The sequence below is a fragment of the Quercus suber genome, unplaced genomic scaffold (genome assembly GCF_002906115.3).
Source record: "Quercus suber isolate HL8 unplaced genomic scaffold, Cork oak 2.0 scaffold_553, whole genome shotgun sequence".
Lineage (NCBI taxonomy): Eukaryota > Viridiplantae > Streptophyta > Magnoliopsida > Fagales > Fagaceae > Quercus > Quercus suber.
Genome location: NW_027070001.1, coordinates 446,245 through 468,362, shown reverse-complemented (window position 1 = coordinate 468,362; position 22,118 = coordinate 446,245).

Below are 22,118 nucleotides of genomic sequence, written 5' to 3'. Positions count from 1 at the left end.
AAGAAGTTGCTGTGTATGTGCACCTTTGGGTTTTGTGACCAAGCATCTTCTTGATCTTCATCATGGATGAACTGAAGAACTTTGCAGCCAACAAATCTCTCTATAGTTGGTGATTGAAGTCGCATACTAGGATCCACGTATCGGTTAGTCACGTACTTGGGAGCCGTGTATCAAAAAGGAAAATTATCACTACAGAACAAGTCCAATTAGGTATTGGGGTAAGGGTTCAACTGTAGGTTGGTAAGGTACTTGGGATTCCTTTACTTGTAATTGCTTGTTGTGATAATAGTGGAATTTTGGGAGTGGTGACTTGAAAATCACCCGGTGGAGTTTTTGCCGTCAGGTTTTCCCCATTCGTAAACAAATCACCGTGTTATTTATTTTCCGCTACATCATTAGTTTATTGGTGATTTGTTTGTGCTATCACGCATTTGCATGATAATTTGATTAATTAATAACTTAGCTAATTAATCAATTAATTTAATCACAAGGGGTCAATACGTCTTTGACCTATCAGTTTTGTCAAATACTAAACATTTTTCCTAGTTAATGAAAAATAGATGGTTTGAAACAACAATGATCATTGAATTTGACTGTTCTTCACGAGAAATTATTCTTTCCACCTAGTGGAGCCCTCCCCACCCTTATAAGTGGTTTGGGCCCTTCTTTCCACTTGGTGGAGTCCTCCCCACCCTCACAAGTGGTTTGGGCCCTACTCATGGGTCCTACACAGGGGCCTACCCCTGCTAGAAGAAGTAGCCCGGCATAATAATTTTCCATTCTTGGGAAGAATTTTTTATTTTCTCAACTAAAATTTTACCAAGTTTTAATTATTCTAATGATTTAGACACCAAATTTCAAAAATAAAACTAATGACATTTAAACTAAACTAACAATTAACACCGAATTTAAGTGATTAACTAATTCAAGAGTACACAAACATTAAATTAGCATAGATAAACCATTAAAGAATATAAAGCATGTACTCTCTCAACAAAACAAAACTAAAATCAAAAGAATATAAAGCTTGTAAATAGAGTAGCTCACATAAAACAAACAACACAATAATACTAGATGTGTTATCAAAGAGAAAAACCCGAGAACTGAGTAGAAATACCTCTCCACTGCACCACTGCCAAAATGATCCACTAGAATGAATAGTTGCAGTACAAAATATATACAAAACCCTCCAAGCCTAGTGCTATATTTTACATACTCAAGTTCTCAAAAATCCTGCTCGCAACTGACTTCGCCAATTATTTTCTTTAATCTAGTTGTTGAATCCACAATTGAACTCCAATTGCAATTCCAAGTCACCTTGGACGAATATTATAAATATGCTCTAATGATTCCTAGAGGTCCAATCAACTCTCACTACAAAAAATTGGACCTATAGTAGCCTTCATCAAACGCCACTATAGTTCCTAAAAACACCACTATAGGTCTTTTGGGCTATAATGGTGTTTTTATAGTTGCGTTTATGAACATCACTATTATACCGTGACTATAGGTTGATTTAAAAATATATATATATATATATATATATATAAAAGGCTATAGCATGGTTTTAAATGGACCTATGGTGGTATTTTTAAAACACTGCTATAGGCCCTTGGAAATGCTACCATAGGCTCAGTGTTTTAAAACGCCACTATAGAGCCTCCTAAATGTGGCTATAGATATGCTTATAGCAATGTTTTTAGAAGGCGGAAATACTATTTTCATCCCTACATTTTCACCTCATTCCCACTTTGGTGCCTACTTTTTATTTTCACCGCTTTTAGCCTTCAAAATCAAAAACCATTCCATTTTGGTCACAACCATCATCTCAGTAATGAAAAATAGCCTACGAGGCAAACGGAGTACACTGTTAGCACATTAAAAGCTAACGGGGCCATTAAAAAAAAATGTTATTTGGCATTAAAAAATGCCACATCAGCATCTAAATTTAAGAAATTAATTTATCAATTTTAACTAAATAAAAAACCAAAAATCACATGAATTGAGGTCTAAGTGTATCTTGGACAAGAACAACAAAAATACCAACCTAGATGTTTCTAAAAAAAAAAAAAAAAAACCAACCCAGATTTAAATACAAGAATAACATTTTCCTTTTCAGTCTCCCTTTCATCCTCTCATTTTCAATAAAACCCACACAATCCCATCCTCTCCTTTTCATTAAAGCCACACAATCCCATCCTCTCTCAGTCTCTCTTTTCCTCTCTCACATAGCCCGATCCCAAACATCCTTTTTTCCTCTCTCACTCTCATTGAACCGATCCCAGCCATGGCCGAAAGTCATTCACCTTCTCTACCTCGTCCTCTCAAACCCACACCCCAAGCAAACACGAGCAAGAAGAAAGCAACGGCGGCTAAGAGAGGAGGTGGTTTTATTGTCAGGTCTAAGGTTGATTTCGTTTGTGTTTGATAGTTTCGAATTTGAGGTTGTAAGTGGTTTGGTTTTAGCTCTAAGGTTTGGATCTAAGATTTGTGTATGGTTTCTCAGAAAATAAGAAAATTTGGGTTTTGAGTTTTGTGTTTGAGGGCTAAAAATCTGGGTTTGGATTTAGCGTTTGGGGGTGGGTTTGATTTTTGTTTTTGATGCTTTGGTGGTGTGGGGGTTTGAAATATGGTGTTGAGTTTTGTGTTTTGGCCAATCTGGGTTTGAAATATGGTTTGAGTTTTGTGTTTCGGCCAATTTGGGTTTGAATTTAATTTTTTAGGTTTGAATTTTTTTAGGTTTGTGTTCTTGTTCAAATGTTTAATTTATCAATTTTACCTGGGTTTGTCAAGAATGTTAGCATGAATTCTAAATCTGGGTTTCGGCTCTAAGGTTCAAATTTTCTGGGTTTTAAATTTTGTAAGGTTGAATTTAATCAACCATCTTGTTGGCTTTATTCCGTGCCAAATTTGCTTGTAATTTAGCAATTACTAACCATGTATTTAGGTGGGAATCATGTAAGGGTAGTGAGTGAGAGAGTGTGAAGAAATGCTCGAGATTGTGCAAGAATGCAGACACTCACGGCTAGGACTCGCAGGTGACTCGCGACTTGGCAAGTCGCCAAATGCAGCACATGAGTGAAGCATGCGAGAAAATGAATAGTCTCGCCAGCTGGAGCACTACAGGATAAAAAGTCCAACCTGGCAGTTCTGTTATCTCACAGCTTGAAGTTGCGACTCAGTCAAGTCGCGAGGCTAAGCCGCCAGACCACCCTGTTTGGGAAAAACTGACTTTTCGCATTCCTTTCTCACACAAGTATAAATACCCCTTAAACCCACGAAATGTAGAGAGCTTCCAGGAGAATTTTGAGAGAGAAACCCTAGAGAAAAACAAGATTGATTCATCCACAATCTTCACATAGAGACTCTTCAAATTCCTCTACTCTCATCCTCTCCATTGTTACATCCTTGAGAGGTTCTTACCCAAATCCTTTTCTCACCATACCCACATCTGTGAGAAGGATATTTAGTGCTTTGGGAAGCAGTTAGGAAGGGACCAATGACTATTGGTTGATGCTATGGGCTATAGCAGAATCTGGTAAGCTAAAGAAGAAATAGGTTCGGCGTAACCACGTTGGAGCAAGAAGCTTGGAGGGCTTAGGTACACTGGGTAGATTAGGCTTGGTGGGTCTATTGTTATTCATGTATCCCAACTACATTCTTTAGTGGATTATTTACCGCTTGGAGGGCGGTGGAGAGGTTTTACGCTGAGGGCTTTGGTTTCCTCTTCGATTACACATCATTGTGTTATCCTTGTATTTGCATCTCTCTTCCCTTAATCTTTGCCATTTAATTTCTGCTGTGGATGTGATTTTATTTGGTTTAGATTGTTTATCAATTCTGTCATTAATTTATGTTCATGTTCCGCACATTTATTGTTTAATTATAAGTTTGAATTGGTATTTTGTATTTTGGGGGTCTAAACGTTCATAGTGTTTTCAACACTATTAGAACATTCAATTGGTATCAGAGTTGGTGCACTCTTTGTGGTTTAAACACCTTAGTGCGATCCTTGACCCCATATTGAGATGGACTAGTCTCAATCTCTAAATATTCCACCATTTTTTTTATAGTAACAATTATGCATTTTGGAAAGTCTGAATGAGGGCATTCTTGTGTTCTATTGATGATAATGTCTGGGATGCTGTGGAAGTAGGTTGGACTAGGTCGGAGGCTGCTAAATCCACTTGGGATAAGACAGCTCTTACGGCGGCTAATGCTAACAATAAAGCCTTGAATGCTATTTTCTGTGGTGTTTCTCCAGAAGAATTTCACAGGATTTCCCACATCATGATTGCAAAGGAAGCATGAAGATACTAGAGACCACTTATGAAGGAACAAAGAAAGTAAAGGACACCAAGCTGCAAATGTTGACCACTCGGTTTGAGGAGCTCAAAATGAGTGAGGATGAGTCCTTTGACTCTTTCTATAGCAAGTTGAACGAAGTGGTTGTTGGCAAGTTCAACTTGGGGGAGAAAACGGAGGACTCTAAAGTTGTGAAGAAAATCCTTCGTTCGTTGCCGGAGAGCTTCCGTGCCAAGGTGACAGTGATTGAAGAAAGCAAGGATCTTGATAACATCAAAGTGCAAGAGCTAATTGGGTCTCTGCAGACATATGAATTGTCATTGCCCACACAAAGGAAGAGCAAATCTCTTGCTTTCAAAACAATTGATGAAAGGGTAATAACTCATGACTCATTAGATGAGGATGTTGATGATAAAGATGTGGCGTGCCTTGTGAAAAATTTCAAAAAATTCTTGAAACTCAAGAACAGTTGGAAATTTGGTGATAAAGGGAAATTCTAAGGCTCAAGAAGGGAGAGAAAGGAATTCAAAAAGAAAGATGGAAAGGAATCCTAATCTACACAAGGAATCACTTGCTTCGAGTGCAATGGGCATGGACACTTCAAGAAAGAATGTCCCAATTACTGAAATCGAAGGGCAAGGCATATGCCACAACTCTTAGTGACTTCGATTCATCTAATTCTGATTCTGAGGAAAGCTGTGAGAGAGAAGGAAATTACTTCGCCTTTATGACTATTGCTCATGTTGAGTCTTCGGAGGACTTGAATTTGCTTGTACAAGAGCTCGGGGAGCATAGTGATGAAGAATCAATGGGAGTTGTTGAAGAATCAGAAGTTGAAGAAGATGAGAGCACAGTTGGTCTCCAAGAGAACTACAACTTACTCCTTGAGAAGTCGGGAGAATACACAAGGGTGGCCAAGGTGGCTGTGAAGAAGATGAAGAAAGCAGAGGAGGACTATCGAAGTCTCCTAGTGCGACATAAGGAGGCCAAGTGTGAGATAGAAAGGCTAAATGGAGAGGTGTTAGAGGCTTACACAAAAGTGAGATTTCTTAAGCATGAGGTAGTGCAAGCAAATACCAAGATAGAGAGGGTTTACACTAAGAAGCTAGATGATGTTATTTCATCTCAAAAACATGCCTCAGACAAGTTCGGATTGGGATATACCGGAGGGAGTAGCTCATCGGCCAACGTCACCAAAGAAGTGAAGTTTGTGAAGACCAAAGAGCCGGTTGTAGAAGAGTCTATTCTTGATAAAGTTAAGGCTAAAAAGTGACTGATCAACGGGTGTTAAATACATTCCGTAATCAATCAAAAGCCAGATGTGAAACTAGAGGAAGATCACTTCCAAGATCACAACAGGGTCCTAAAACAAATCATTTCTGTCACCATTGCAGATTGCAAGGACATACCAAACTGAATTGCCATAAACTTAGAGCATTGAAGAATGCTTCTAACCAAAGGTCAAGAGGACCAAGAAATGACAAAAGGATTTGGGCTGTTGAGCCATCAAGAGGTCGAAATGGTGATCCCAATGTGATGGACATGATGAAGATGATTGGTGCATTCACCACTTGCTTGGAGAGCTTCACTAGAAGGTTTGAAAGTCCTAATTCTCGTACCCAATCCTATAGGGATATCACCCCAAACGCACGTGACGTGTGGGTGAAGAGGGGTACTCATGCATAAGCATTACAACATGTCCATGCATTTATACTTCCTATGCTTTGTGAATATGCTTGGTTGTGTGCTTTTTGCTTGTTTATGTCAAAAAGTGTTTGGCTGTTTACTTGTATCTTTTTAAATGTTTTTACATTGTTGTTTTTGATCAATCTTTTCTTGCTTTTATGTCAAAAATCCAAAAACACATAAAAAGTAGAAAATCCAAAAAGTTTGATCGACTTTGTTGAGTTTTGTCTCAAAACATGTTTTGCCTTATACCTTTGTACTAATGGCTTAGTGCATCTACGCACATAACTTGTTTCTTATGCACTCATATCATTGTGGAAGAAATCTTGAAATCTATGTGATTGTTGTAAATAGATCTTCAAACTTGTCATGAATGATTAATGAATGGTTTTGTTGATCTTGAGACATGCATAGACTTGTGCCAATATATCTTCCCACTTTTATTTTATTGCTTTACTCAAAGAGCTCACCAAATATAACTCTCCAAATGAAAAGAGATATTGAGCTGCAAAAGCCTGTCGCACATAATAGTATTTGACTAGGAAAAAAGGAAAGCAACCAAAAATAAAATTGTATAATGCCCAAAAAACCAAAGGCTAACTCATCAAAGTGAAATATCAAAAATTTCAGGCATCGATCTCACAATGAGATGTTATGTTTCAAAAAGATCAAATGATATGTTGAACATGGAGCCAAATGAAAAGCTTCAAAAATTGTACTCAAGTTTGTGTGAGAGGTCATATATGCATATTTCTATAATTGAGATAGGTCACATTATCTAGTGCTAGTTGTGTATGCCTTGATTGAATTGATCACTGAAGCTTCATATTAGACTAAGGACTATCTCATTTTTTATATTCACACACAACACACAAGTTTATGTTCAATGAATGTCATATTCATTTGTGTGATTGTACTTGTTTAAATGCGTTTTCACATGCTTAATCTTTGTTGATCAAATACAAAAAGATTTTTGTGTGTTTTAGCTTTTTTTTGGAAAGTTTTTTGTTTTTACAAAAGTGTCAAAATTTCAAAAATAGTGTTGCCCTGTTTTGGCGACTCAGTTGCGGGTTGGTCCAGCTGCANGCAACTGGCACTCACCTCGCAATGGCAGCACAGAGTGAAGCGATGACAGAAATGAAAGTCCGCCAGCTGGAGCACTACAGGATAAAAAGTCCAACTGGCAGTTCTGTTATCTCCGACTTGAAGTGCGCTCATCAAGTCGCGAGCATAGCCGCCAGACCACCCTGTTTGGGAAAAACTGACTTTTCCATTCCTTTCTCACACAAGTATAAATACCCCTTAAACCACGAAATGTAGAGAGCTTCCAGGAGAATTTTGAGAGAGAAACCCTAGAGAAAAACAAGATTGATTCATCCACAATCTTCACATAGAGACTCTTCAAATTCCTCTACTCTCACCCTCTCCATTGTTACATCCTTGAGAGGTTCTTACAAATCCTTTTCTCACCATACCCACATCTGTGAGAAGGATATTTAGGCTTTGGGAAGCAGTTAGGAAGGGACCAATGACTATTGGTTGATGCTATGGGTATAGGGAATCTGGTAAGCTAAAGAAGAAATAGGTTCGGCGTAACCACGTTGGAGCAAGAAGCTTGGAGGGCTTAGGTACATCTGGGTAGATTAGGCTTGGGGGTCTATTGTTATTATGTATCCCAACTACATTCTTTAGTGGATTATTTACCGCTTGAAGGGCGGGGAAGGTTTTATGCAGGGCTTGGTTTCCTCTTCGATTACACATCATTGTGTTATCCTTGTTTGCATCTCTCTTCCCTTAATCTTTGCCATTTAATTTCTGCTGTGATGTGATTTTATTTGGTTTAGATTGTTTATCAATTCTGTCATTAATTATGTTCATGTTCCGCACTTTATTGTTTATTATAAGTTTGAATTGGTATTTTGTATTTGGGGGTCTAAACGTTCATAGTGTTTTCAACACTATTAGAACATTCAAATTTTTGTGTTCATCTTCTCTAAATCCATGGCTAAAGACCCATGGCCGAAACCTCATGGTTGAAGACCCATGGCCAAAACCCACCTTGATTGAAATCTCATCTTCTCTCTCTCTCTCTCTCTCTCTCTCTCTCTCTCTCTCTCTCTCTCTCTCTCTAAATCCAAATCTGTAGTGGAGCCCAATGCCAATGATGGTCACCGTGGTTTGATCTGACCAGCTCATGATTGTGTTTTGGTGTATTTTATTGATGAGGATTGGCTTTGAGTTTTGGTATTTTTGGTATTGTGTTTTTGAACTAATCATGTTTTGGGTTTTGTTTATTTATTTATTTGTTTTTTTATTAAGTGTTTGGGTTTTGTTAATTGATTGTGTTAGAGTATCTGAGTTTGATCATGGTTTGTATATGTTTTTGCTTGTTTGGATGCCAAGAAAATGCAAGAAAAGAGAAGAAAATCTTGAATTTTTATTTTCTGGGCAACCATGTTCTTGGGGGAAGAACATGAAGAACAATTATTATTTAAATAATTAAATGACAATTAAATTTTATTTTTTTAAATAATTAAAGAAAAGGAAAAATAATGATGTGACTTTTTTTAATATTTAAAATGCTGAGCTGTGTATTCTGTCTGTCACGTAGGCTATTTTTCTTATGAGATGATGTGGACCAAAATGGAATGTTTTTTATTTTGAAGGCTAAAAGTAGTAAAAAAAAGTAGGGATCAAAGCAAGTGAGTCGATTTCATACCATACTGGCCGGTATATACCATAACGGCCATGTACCGGCCGTACCGGCCAATTTCGAGCAATACCAGTCAGTACGGGCATACAGGCCGGTATAGAAAAAGTTTTTTTTTTTTTTTTGAATTTTGGTTAGGGCAGAATGGTAACTTACTTGCATTAACTTATTAGTATTATTTGTGTTTTTAGTATGCAATGGTAACTTTTAAGCTTTCTATTTTTTATATTGTGTGTTTTTTTTTTCTTTTAATTGATACTAAAGTCTAAAACCATGAATAATTAGTTCTGAATTGAGGAAATGTTTGATGGTAAACTTTATATTTATTATAATATATATATATATATATACACACACACATACATATATACATACATATATATATATATATATTATATATTTATTTATAAATATAAAAAATAATGGTAAACCCGAAACGGTACACTGGCATTGACCGGTATCCGAAATATATCGTACCATTGGCCAAACTGGCATAGCCTCCGGTACGGTATGACTCCCTTGGATCAAAGTAGGAATCAGGTGAAAATGTAGGGACGAAAATAGTATTTTTGCCTTTTTAGAAAACGCCACTATAGGGTACCTATAGTGGCATTTTTCGTGACTGCCACTAAAAAATACACTGCTATAGGTGGTTTTTTTGTACTGTCTCAACACTCAATGGTAGTGAGAATTTTGATAGAATTGATCTCCTCTCAATGATTTGACTATGGTGAGAGTGAAAGAGTAGAGAGAATAGGTAAGTTTGGCTCTCTCAAATGGATAGGTTTCTACAACTCTCACATGAGAATGAGGATTGAAAATTATGGGAAATGATGAATATATATAGAATGGGTATAAGCTGGTACAGCAAAGAGGAATGTAACCAATTTTTCTCAGGCATATCCATTTCACTCGAGGAGGACTTCCGCGACAATCCCGCGAGTTTGTCTCAACTGAAATTTAAAATGATGCCACGTGCCTATCTTTGAAGAGCGAGATCCAATTTCGCGGATTTGGCTTACCTCTAGTACTTTTTTAATTGGAATCTCTTTTGTTTTAACCAGAAACTGTCACATTATTCACTAACTAAATAAAATGTGGAGATTAAAACCCACTACTACTTGTCATTGTATATTTAAAATAAAATAACATGTCCAGTTAAAAAAGTACTAAAGGTAAGTCAACCCCAATTTCGCTAGAGCTAAAATGTCTTCACAACAACGCCACTTTCAGCTCTTGAACCTCTACCCAATTACAAATAAATACAAAATTACAATGCATTTGAATTTAAATTAATTACAAACAAATTTGACATGAAATTAAATCAAAAAAAAAAACTTAACATTAATCAAGAAAAAGGAGAAAAAATTCATGAACGTAAATGCCAAATAGTACATTAATTGCGGCCGCAAAATGGGGAAGGTTTTTTTTTTTTTTTTTGTTTGTTTGTTTGTGGAAAGTTACAACTCTATATTCTTTGGCAATTGTTTTTGGAAAATTACAACTCCAGAGAGAGAGACTATGGAAAGATAAAAGAGAGGATTTCTAGAATTAAAATAATTATGTTTTTTTTAAAATTTTAAAAAATAATAATATAATTTTTAATATAAAAATTTAGGAATAGAGGAAAATCTAACGTTTTTTTAAAGGTGATTTAACAGCAAATTGGATGGAAGGACGGTGATTGCAAATGTAAATGTAAACTTAAATGACTAAGATGACCAAAGTAAAATTTAAAAGACTAAAATAACAATTGATATAACTTAATGAGTGTAATTTGTATTTTTACCCAATTTTAATAATGGGTCAAAGAATTTTTTATTAGAAAAAATAATTAGAGTTCAAGAGATTTAATGTGAGGCACATGTGAAAAAAATGTCATTTCAAAATTATTCATGCATGATGTGACTGAAACCATGCAAGCAGTGTTAGAAACTGAAAGAATATGGACAGACACTCAATGTGAGCATGTTCCTCTATTTGCTTTAGATTGTAATATTTAGGAGTTATGAAGTAATGGTATTAGACCGTTACACTACCCCACTAAGTCCACTATCCCACTCAATATTAATGATGTGGTGTGTATATAAACACCAAGAATGGTACCCATTGAACAGTGAACGAATTCTACATTTCTCATAGTGTTTACAGAGTTTTGTGAGGCTCTTAGGTTGTGGGTTATGTTTGCATCACTCTAGTAGTGTGCAACACCGTTGGAGAAACGTTTTTGGTTTACAGATCATACAAACTAGAATTTAGAACATGTTTCAATAGCTGGTCTGCGTGGAGGCTGGTTCTAGACAGCGTAGAACAATCTCAAATCTCCTGTGTGAACGTCAGTTTAGGCTAAGAGAGGTATGTTGAAAAACCGATTACTTATATTCTGCTGCAAGTTTCTATTTCTTACATCGGTATCAGAGCATTTATAGGTTGTTCTCGATGTCATAGGCATATATGATTAGTTCTTAATGCGCTTTATGCTTTTGTGGTATGCTATGAATTTCTATGCACCTCACATAGCCTTCAATGGCAAGTTTTGATTCTGAGCATTTCGTGCCTTGAAATTAATATATGTTGTTTATATTACACGTATTAATATCTACCTTAAGTTTCGTAGCAAATCTCTAAGTGTGCCATGAGATATAGTTTAACAAAACTTAGAACACCGAAACTTTAAGGACAAAACTGCTCTTATATGATTTCTTTTTACAAAATATGATTTCATATTATGAATCTATATGTTATAAGGTTTAAATCGGTATATGGTACGTTAAAAATGGACTTGAAATGAAGAAGATATAAAATTTTGAATTTCTTGTCTGAAGCTCATTTTTTGGCTGAAAGAAATTGAAAGAACAAGGTTGAAGACAACCTGCACATCACGTGGGCTAAGAGTGATAGTAAAAAAAAAAATAAATAAATAAATAAAAAAAAGGGGCAACCTGCATATCACATGTTTCACTTGCCAAAACGGCTAGAAAAAAAAAAAAAAAAAAAAAAAAAGGGTCCCATAATCACAAATGTTGTTTGTGATCAGTACATTAGGATCCTTGCTTCCTGTGAGATTCTTTTTGTTTATGCATATTGAGCCTATTGCATTTGTTTTACCATTATTTAAAAAGACGTAACTGCGGAAGTACATGACCAACTCCATATAATGGTCAATGATATATTTACAATAATTTATTTGGATTTAACTGTATTAAATCCATCCAATTATTTCATTGAAACGTATACTATATAAGTCTAATATTTATTTCTCATGAAACGTAAAAGGTATATGTGTAAATGATATGGAATTATTTAATTTTGCAAATTATTTAATTCCATTATTTTTTCTTAGTGAAATATGGTATTAAATATATATATATATATATATTTACACAACGTTAAATATTATATTTAACGCGACAAAGAAATAATTATTTCTTAGTGAAATAATGAAATGCCTATATGAATTGTTCTCATGAGTTTAAATTGTGATAGCATTTTGGCTTAATAGTTAATTGATAATATTGGTGAATTATTTTCAATACATATGTTTTGCAAATATGTTTAGAATTGAAATATGGAATAGTTGGAGTATAGTTGAGTTGCGTTATCTCCCATACATAATTTTGCACGAATAGATTAAAATTAGGGATAATTACACTTTACCCACCTGTGGTTTGCTCCGATTTCTATGTGCCTACCTGTGGTTCAAATTTTGACACTTTGCCCACCTGTGCTTGTCACCGTTTATGCGCCGTGTGCCCACCTCTCCCTCACCGTTACTCTAACACATATTATGTAAAAAACAACAGGCCAAATGGATCAAACACTCCTCAGCTCATGAGTGAGACGAACAACATGAATAAAGTTACTTTGTAGTTGCTCTAAATCTTAAATTTTCATCTCTCAATCTGAGAGCACAAATCATGTAGAAGCCGAATTTGACTGGTAGAAGCCATCCTAACAAACTTTGGGAAATTCATATCAACAAACAAGAAATTTATCCAAATAAAGAAGACCCACAAGGCCAAACTCAACTAGGTATGTAAAATATTCAGCAAAAAAAAAAAAAAAAAAAACTGGGTATGTAAAATATAAGACAAACCCAAAAAGAAATTGACTTTTACATAGCTATTTGAAACAAAGATAAAGTCAGAAATTTAGATTATAAGAATGAAAAAGATTATAGGCGACTTAATCCGCCTCTGGGACCCCTGCGACCACTCGATCGAGCCGCTCTGCGTGCTATCCGCCTCTGGGACCTCCGCGACCACTCGATCGAGCCACTTTGCGTGCTGAACAACAGCAAGACCTCCGAGTTTTGAGCTCTGCTCACTTCGTTCCCACCTGAAAGCTCGAAAACGTGTTGAAAAACACAAGAGCTGTTTAGACCCCCGATTAAAATTATGGCTCGATAGATTTTACACAACTTTAATATAAAGTGCGGAATAGTGTAAAAGCGAGCGGATGAACAATATAGCTACTCTAATCCATAAACTAAATAACACAGCAGTGTAATGGAATATAAAAGAGTAGGGAAGAGAGATGCAAACACAGAAAACACCAAGACGTGTTTTCAAAGAGGAAACCGAAGAACTCGGCGAAAAACCTCTCCGTCGCCCTCCAAGTGGAAATCGATCCACTAGACAATCAGTTGGGATACATGAGTAAGCAAGAGACCCTCCAAGCCTAATCTACCCGATGTACCTAAGCCCTCCAAGCTCCTACTCCAACAAGGCTTCTCGGAACCGTGTCTTGTCTTAGTTATCCGGATCCCGCAACAAGCTCCATGTTGCATCTGCCATTCCAGGCTTCTTCCAATGCTTCCCAGCAGCACCAAAACGTCACTCAACACTCTCAAAAGGTGTGGTAAGTGTTTGGGCTATCAACCTCTCAATGGTATGGAAATGGAGAGGGAAGGGTTGAGGAGATACCACAAGCAAGTGTATAGAGAAAGGTGGGGATGACAATCTCTAATTACAAATGTGTTTGGCTAGGGTTTTCTCTCTGAAGCATTCCTCAATATTTGTGGGTAATAGGGGTTTATATAGGATAGGTGCAAAATGTGTGAGTCAGTCAGTACAGGCTAGTAGAACAGCATGTCTCGCGGGTGTCTCGCGGGAAGGCCTTACCCGCGAGATACTCGCGAGAGACAGATATCTCCATCTGTCATGACTCTTCGCATTCCAGCATTTGCAGGGCACATGCTTCACTTCGCGGGAAGCTTAGTCGCGAGATACCCGCAAGATTCCATCAGCTTCCAAATTGCTTGAGTCTTCACACACTCTCTATCACACACCCCTTACAACAATCCCACAACAAATACAGGGTATAAACAATTGATAGTAATTACAATCAAATTTGGCACGGAATAAAAGCCAACAAAACACATAGTTGTAAATCATAACTTTACACCACCCAATCACTACCGATCTGGGTTTTCAACCATGGGTTTAAAGAGAGAGAGATAAAGATGATGAGTTAGAGAGAGAGAGGAGAGAGGACTAGACATCAAGAGCTTGAATCAAGAGAGCCTTAAAGGTCTGGGTTTTCAGCTGGTGGTGGCGGTAGCGGAATTAGTGTTCAACCTATGATTTGGGTTTTCGGCCGTCGGATGCGGTGGTAATGGCTTGAACCAAGAGATAAAGCTTGATTGAGAGAGAGAGACATCCAACGGTTGAGAGAGAGAGAGAGAGAGAGAGAGAGAGAGAGAGAGAAATCCAGGGGTTTGATTGTGAAGTTTATAGCTTTGTTGGTTATTTTTGATAATTTAGATGTTTTATTATTGATTGGTTAGCTTTTGATTTACTGGATTTGGAGATGTTTGGGATGAAATTTTTTGTATTTAGTTGAATTTGTGTGTATGAGAAATGTTGGAAAAGAGAATATTTGAGCACTTTGTCCTTCGTTCTTCGTTCAACGACGGGCTGGCTTACTCCATAAAAGAAGGCATAGTCAATTGGGAAATTGTCATTACCATAAAGACTTAGGAAAGCGTAAATGTTAACAGTGAAAGGTGCATTATTCCTGCTTAGAAACTGGACAATCTGAGTCATTAAGTTAGTGATCTTGTGTATGTTGATCTGGGTTTTTTTGGTATGTTCTTCATATTCAAAATTTGTCTGAATAAAGAGAAAGAAAAATACTACTTTTTGATCTTTTTTTTCTTACATTTTTGTGCTATTTTTTGTTTTGGGAGGAGAGAGACATAAAACTTGAGCAAAAATACTGATTTACCCTTAATTTTAATAGAGGTGGGTTACGGCGCATAAACGGTGACAAGCACAGGTGGGCAAAGTGTCAAAATTTGAACCACAGGTAGGCACATAGAAATTGGGGCAAACCACAAGTGGGTAAAGTGTAATTATCCCTTAAAATTAAGGTTAGTAATAAACACTAGTAGCGCAAGAGATGATTAAGAAGCTTAGCCAATTTTCGATCTTGCGACATGTGTTGATTATCTAAGTTTATTTTATATCGAACGACAAAATTTTTAAAATGTGTGTGTAATGTCCCATTTGTGAAATTTTGTAGTGAAATAGCTTCCAAAGGTACAGTTGCTAATCTCAATAAAGGAGAGAAATTGGATGGTGAAAATTACAATATTCGGCACCGCAAAATCCAGTATGTGCTAAATGAGCAAGAAGTCCTAGAAACTCTAACTCATTCGTTGAGTAAACCCGATGAGGGAAGCATTAAGCAACACTAACGTGATCTTGCTGCCTATGAAAGTTGGCGCAAGAAGGATTTGTGTGCACGCTTTACAATGCTAAGCAGCATGCACAATGACTTGATCAGTGAATTTGAGTAGTATACAACTGCACAAGACATGTGGAAAGCTCTAAAGCTAAGATATAGAGGGACATCAACCACTAGACTATGTGGCTTAACAATGAAATTTGATTCATATAAGACGCGCTCTAAACATACAATGAAGCAGCATCTTAGGGCGATGTCCTCCATGATTCGAGAGCTTAAATCAGCTGGAGCCAATCTTACTGACGAACAACAATTCCAAGCAGTGATTCATTCACTACCAAGTTCATGGGAGATGATGTGTCAAAACTTAACACATAATGAGAACATCAAAACATTTGATGATGTGGCCCGTCACTTGGAACTTGAAGCTGAAAGCCTTGAAGTAGCCAAGCCGATTTGTTCTGTGCACATGGCTGAGACTAGCTTGCGTAAGGCATCTAGGCCTAAACACAAGCAACCTGATTACGCTCTTGGACAAGAGAGACCTAATGGGCCACCGCCTAAGAAGGCTAAGTTTGTCAAGCGCAATACTAGAGGAAAGCACGCAAAGAAGGACAAGTCTAAGTTGACTTGTTATAATTGCGGAAAGAAAGGACATTTTGCTCATGAATGCACTGAGCCAAAAAAAGGTAACACCTAATCCTACATCTCACCATGTTTTTGTAACTAGTCATGTGCTAATTCTGCTCCTATGTGGACTGTAGACTCAGTGGCAACAAAACAAGTAGCGAGAGATAAAGTGGGATTTGTGGAGTACCATCAAATTCCTGTTGGGTGTAGAGACATCAAGGTGGGAAACGGAGCTAGCGTGGAGGTACTTGGAATTGGTACCTACAAGCTAGAATTGCGAGGTGGTCGCACTCTGTTGCTCCATGACGTGTTGTATGCTCCAGAGATCCGGAGGAACTTACTTTCCGTAGTTACTTTGTTAAGACTTGGTTTCCAGTTTATTTTTGAGAATAATTATGTTTTATTGCATTTGGGAATAGTTTATTATGGCCATGGTTTTATTTCAAATGGTTTTTTAATTTTGGATATTGAACATTATAATAATGATAGTTCAGTTTTTTTGACTTCATCTGATAATGCTTCTGATAATTCAATTATATGGCATGCTAGGCTTGGTCATATATGGCAAGAGAGGATGACTAGGTTAGCTAGAGAAGGCCTTATGGGCAATCTCGCTAAGGTCACTTTGTCCACATGTGAACATTGTCTTGTGGGAAAGTCCAAAAGAAAACCATTTGAAAAAGCCACAAGGGCATCTTTTCCCTTGCAAATAATCCACTCTGATATATGTGGTCTAATGAATGTGAGGGCAAGGCATGGAGGTTTCTACTTCATCACATTTATAGATGACTATACACGTAACGGTCATGTCTATTTGATTTCTCATAAGTCTGAGGCTTTAGATTGCTTTAGACGATACATGAGATTGGTTGAGAATCAATTAGACAAGAGCATTAAGGCTTTCAGAACTGATCGTGGGCATGAGTATCTATTTGAGCAATTTAAGGAGCTCTGTGATGAAAAAGGAATTGCAAGGCAATTAACGATGCCTTATACACCGCAACAAAATGGTGTGGCGGAAAGGAGAAATTGAACACTGCTAGAGATGGTTAGGTCAATGATGGTGCAAGCAAACTTACCAATTTCGTATTGGGGGGATGCACTTTTGACTGCAGCCTATATACTTAACCGAGTGCCCTCTAAATCAGTATCTTCCACACCCTATGAACTATGTACCGGCAAGAAACCTGACTTGAATAACTTGCGGCCATGGGGTTCAATAGGTTATGTTCACAATACTTCTCATAGATATGGGAAGTTGAGGCCTAGAGGAAAGAAGTGTATCTTTATAAGGTATTCTGAGCATTCTAAAGGCTATGTGTTGATAGGTGAACAACCTGATGGAAGTATAACTGAATTGGAGTCACGTGATGTTGATTTCATTAAAAGTGAATTCCTTAACATAGGCGAGGTTGAAAAGAACTTGACTCTTTATGAAATGATGGATCAAGAGGTAGGCGCCCCAAGTAGACTAGTAGAGGACAAGGAAGAAATTCCTAAAACAACTAGAGACAGTGGGAGCGACTTATAACCTAGTGGGAGCACACCACTAGAAGCTGATCCACAACAACCTCAGTCACATAGAAGCAATCATGGAAATGTTCCTTGTCATTGTTTTGAGATTGAGAGGGAAGCTTTCATGATTACTTCACAGGATGATGATGAGCCAAAAACTATGCAAGGGGTTCTCTCATCTTCTATTGGTAGTGAGTGGAAGAAAGCAATGAATGATGAAATGGAGTCTATGAGGACTAATCAGGTCTGGGATCTGGTAGACCTACCGTCAGGGCGTAGAGCAATTGGGAACAAATGGGTTCTTAAAATCAAACGCAAGGCGGATGGGTCAATAGAAAGGTATAAAGCTCAATTAGTGGCAAAAGGATACACTCAAAAGGAGGGTGTTGACTACGAGGAAACCTTTTCTCCGGTTGTGAGGTTTGCCTCTGTTCGACTCATTCTTGCCATTGTTGCAAACTTAAATTTGGAATTATACCAAATGGACGTTAACACAACTTTTCTCAATGGAGAACTAGATGAAGAAATCTATATGGATCAACTTATTGGCTTTGTGACCAAAGGTCAAGAGCACAAAGTGTGCAAACTTAAGCTGAATGTTCAATATGTGTGTAAAACACCCTTGAACGTTTAGACCCCAAATTACAAAATATCAATTCAATCTTATTATCAAACAATTGATGTGTGGAACATGAACATAAGCCAAACACAAAATTAATAAACAATCTAAGCCAATTATAATCACATCCACAGCAGAAAATAAAAGGCAAAGATAAAGGAAGAGAGATGCAAACACAAGGACAACACGCGATGTGTTATCGAAGAGGAAACCGAAGCCCTCAGCGTAAAACCTCTCCGCCGCCCTCCAAGCGATCAATAATCCACTAGAAAATGTAGTTGGGATACATGAACAACAATAGACCTTCCAAGCCTAATCTACCCAGGTACCTAAGCCCTCCAAGCTTCCTGCTCCAACGAGGTTGCGCCGAACCTTTTTCTTTTCTAGCTTACCGGATTCCGCTATAACCCATAGCATCAACCAATAACCATTGGTCCCTTCCAAACTGCTTCCCTTAGCACCAAAATACCTTCTCACAGACGTGGGTGTGATGAGAAAATGATTTGGTCAAAAACTTCTCAAGGATGTATCAATGGAGAGGAAGAGAATAGAGGAATTTGAAAAGTCTCTTAGTGAAGATTGGGGATGAGGCAATCTTGTTTTTCTCTAGGGTTTCTCTCACAAAATTATCTCTAGAAGCTCTCTACATTTCGTGGGTATAAAGGTCTATATATAGTGGCGTGTGTTTGGAATGTGAAGAGTCAGTTTTTCCCAAACAGGGCTGATTGGCGGCTTGGCCTCGCGACTGGTCTAAGTCGCGAGTTCAAGTCGCGAGATAACAGCCTGGCCAGCCTGGGACTTTTTTCCTATAGTGTGACAGTTGGTGTGATCCTTCACCTCCCCGCATGCTTCTCATGTGTGCAGCAGTTGGCGGCATGCAAGCCGCAAGTTAGTCGCGAGTCCTAGCCGCGAGTCCCTGCTTCTTGGCACAAAGTTGAGCAATTCTTCACACTCTCTTCACACACTAACTTTACATGAATCTCACCTAAATACAAGATTACTAAGTGCTAAATTACAAGCAAATTGGCACGGAATAAAACCAACAAGATGGTTGATAAATTTCAACCTTACAATCTCCCCCTTTGGCTATTCCATGATAAAACCCTATAACAAACTCTAGACTTAACGCGTGAGTTGGGAACAATTGGAAAACTTACTCACACCTAACTCTAGAATCTGTGAAACTTTTGAACCATAAGAACAAGAATCTCCTAAAACACAACAACACAATAAGTTCATTGTATGCAGAAAACTTGTAATGCATATGGAGCAAACACAATGTGATCAAGCAAAATGGAATATAGCAATAGACCATGGCAAGACCAAAACAAGCAATCATTATAAACAAGTGATCACAATGCTCATTCACACTTGGAATGAACATCCGGACATTCAAGTTGACAAACACAAGGCAAATCACTTGAATGACCAACACTCAACCAATGCATAGTACATGAAGTATATGCATCTAGGAATAAATCCTACAAGGGCACAAGAGTGACAGTACTTAAATGGAAATGCATAACATTTAGTTAGAAGTACTGATTTAACAAAGCACAAAGGCTGTATAAAGCCAGGTACAAACCATAAAGCCTACAAAGTGCATAGAAACAAACCCTAAAAGCTTACAAAAGCAATATGGGTACAAACATAAACAGAAACCTTAAAAACCTACAAAGGTACCAGGTACAAACCATAAACTAAGAACCTTAAAAACTTACAAAGGTACCAGGTACAAACAGTAAAAAGTACTTCCCTTATCATATCACTCCCCCTATCATGAATCATAGGAGTTGTGATGAACTTGGAACATATATACCTGTAACCTGAAACACTTGCACAAAACACATTAGACCCTCAAGGTAAAACAAGTAATAAATAGACAAGTATAATGTAACAAGTAAAATTGCGATCAAGAACATGATGTGAAACATGTGAGCAACTTGATCAAACACCAAACACCTAGACAAAGTTTTCTTATTAACACAATGTCTTCTTCCCCTTGGTATACGCATCTCCCCTATGGAATATCTCTTCCCCTACAAGTGTGCACGAGAAATAGAATTTCTCCCCCTAAGAATGTGCACAAGGGTCATATAGAAATGACAAAAACACTCTGGTATACTCTCTAGAGTATACTCTCCCCCTTTTTGTCAGGAATATATAAAGGGTCAAGGAGAAACGAGGGCAAGAGATGAAAGTATGAACAATGATAATGATGCATGAGGGGTGCAATGATGCATGAGGGGTGCGAGATGAATGAGAAATTGAAGCTCAATCCTAAGACATGACATGCTAGGATGAAGAAACAATGTATGAACCAATGCATGACAAGGGTAGCAAGGTGTGTGCAAGAGGTGGCTATGTGCAATGCATGACCAATGCATGAAAAAAGCACATGTGGGACAAGGTGTGTTAAATACACAACCAATGAACCAAACATGTTTCTAATGAGGAAACCCCAAAGTTTGATACTCATTAGAGTCCAAACAAGCGAGAAAATGCCTAAGAGGCATTTTATCAAACGCCTAGCATGCACACTATGAAGAACAAAGTGAAACAATGCATGAACATCATGAAAACCACCCTTAATACATGTTCTTTTTGCCACAAAGGGCCAACATCCAAAGCAAATCATCAAAAGAAACCAATCCCATACAAAATTTTGATAAAAATTAAGTTTTCCCAACCCCTATGATGAAAATTCGAACCAAGAGCACAAAACTCTCCAAAACATAATCTAAGGATCAAAATCAATGAAAATAGTATATAATTACTTTAGAGATGTTAATGGAATGAAAAACCATTCAAATTGATTGGGTTTTGATGTAAAAATAGTGACAGAGGGGTTTATGATAGGGTGAGAGAGGTTTAAAACAGGTTTCCCACGAAAAACCCTTTAAAAAGCTGTTTCTGGGCGTTTAGCGACTGGGGAGTCGCGAACGAGTCGCCAAGGAGTCGCGAACGAGTCACCAATGAGCCGCGAAACCATTCTGTGTGAACTCGCGATTGGGCTCATGACTGGGCAAGTCGCCAAAATGAGTTGCCAAAACTTGCGACTTGGTTTGGCGGGTTGAAAGTCGCCAAAATGAGTTGCCAAAAATTCTAACACTTGTTTTTCAACCCAGAACATGTTTAAACACTGAAAAACAATGTAAGCACTAAGCATGAACACAAAGAGTGATAAAAATCACTTCCAAAAACATATAAAATGATCAAAAATCTTTTTGGATTGATCCATATAAAGATGAGCACACACACATCACATTTAAACAAATACAATCGAACAAATGAATAAGGCATTCATTGAACATTAGGCATGTGTGTTATGTGTGCGTATCAAGTGTGGAATAGTCCATAGTCTAGAGTGAAGCTTCAATGATCAATTCAATCAAGTCATACATAACTAGTGCTAAGACAAGTGGTCTATCTCAATTATAGAAATGAACATATATGACCTCCCACAAGAAAATGATTACAAATCTTAGAAGCTTTTCATTAGGCTTCTGAATAAATCATAACATTTGATCCATTTTGAATCAATACATCTCATTTTGAGATCGATGCCTAAAATTTTTGATATTTCAATTTGATGAATAAGTCTTTGTCTTTTTGGGCATCATACATTTTATTTTGGTCGCTTTCCCTTTTTTCTAGTCAAATACTAGTATGTGTGACAGGCTTTTGCAGCTTAATATCTCTTTCATTTGGAGATTTACATTTGGTGAGTTCTTTAAGCAAAAACAACAAAATAAAGAGTGGGAAGATATATAGGCACAAGTCTATGCATGTCTCAAAACCAACAAGACTATTGACTAATCATTCATGACAAGCTTGAAGATCGATTTACAACAATCACACAAAGATGTCAAGATTTTTCCCATAAAGATATAAGTGCATAAAGAACAAGCTAAGCTCGTAAATGCATAAAGCCATTTGTATGAAGGTACAAGGCAAAAATCA